This window comes from Orycteropus afer, unplaced genomic scaffold (genome assembly GCF_000298275.1).
Source record: "Orycteropus afer afer isolate SDZICR_OR568_19922 unplaced genomic scaffold, OryAfe1.0 scaffold00002, whole genome shotgun sequence".
In the NCBI taxonomy this organism is placed as follows: Eukaryota; Metazoa; Chordata; class Mammalia; order Tubulidentata; family Orycteropodidae; genus Orycteropus; species Orycteropus afer.
The window spans coordinates 33080956-33081730 of record NW_006921589.1 but is presented as its reverse complement, the minus strand read 5'-3'; positions in this window follow the sequence as shown (position 1 = coordinate 33081730).

The following is a 775-nucleotide window of genomic DNA, read 5'->3' as shown; positions in this document are numbered from 1 at the left end:
CACAAAGAAGTGCCTGCCTCACCCTTGATTGCTCTTCACAACCAGTTAACAGAGATCTAAATATGCCAATGCCACGATGTCCCAGAGCAACACACCATCACAGTCCACACAAAGAAGCAAGATAAAGTGGTAGAAACAAGGGAGCAGGATTCAGAACCAGAACACATCCAAGAGGAAGAAGCAGCATTGGAACTCTCTGATAAGAAACTCAAAAGAATTATATTTAGGTATCTTCAAAGGATTGAGAGACAGGCCAAGGAAAATACAGACAAAACCCTACAAGATACTAAAGGGAATCCTTGGAACAGTGAACCAAAAATAGCAAGTAACAACCAACCATTAATACACAAGATGATATAACCCAGAAACCATAGCTATGGACATATACAAAGTAAAATAAGCTTACAAGATTGTAACAGGGCACCAGAGGTATCATTAGGCAAGTGAGGACAACTGCAAACCAAAAAGAAGGAAAATACAGTGTAGTTACAGAACTTCTACATGGTAAGGAAGTCAAGAGAGTTGCAAGATAGACTGGACTATTCCAAACTCAGGGAGAAAATTATAAATCACAGGGTAACCTCAAAGAAAAATGATAAACCCTCACATCACAATAAAAAAGAGGACAACCACAAATATTCAGCAAATACTAAAACAAAAGCAAGAAAGGAAATGATAACACGATTCATAAACATAATGAGCTCAGCACAGAAAATAGTATGGAACAAAGAAACCAGGGACACCATGAAAAAACACATAACAAAATGACAGCAAC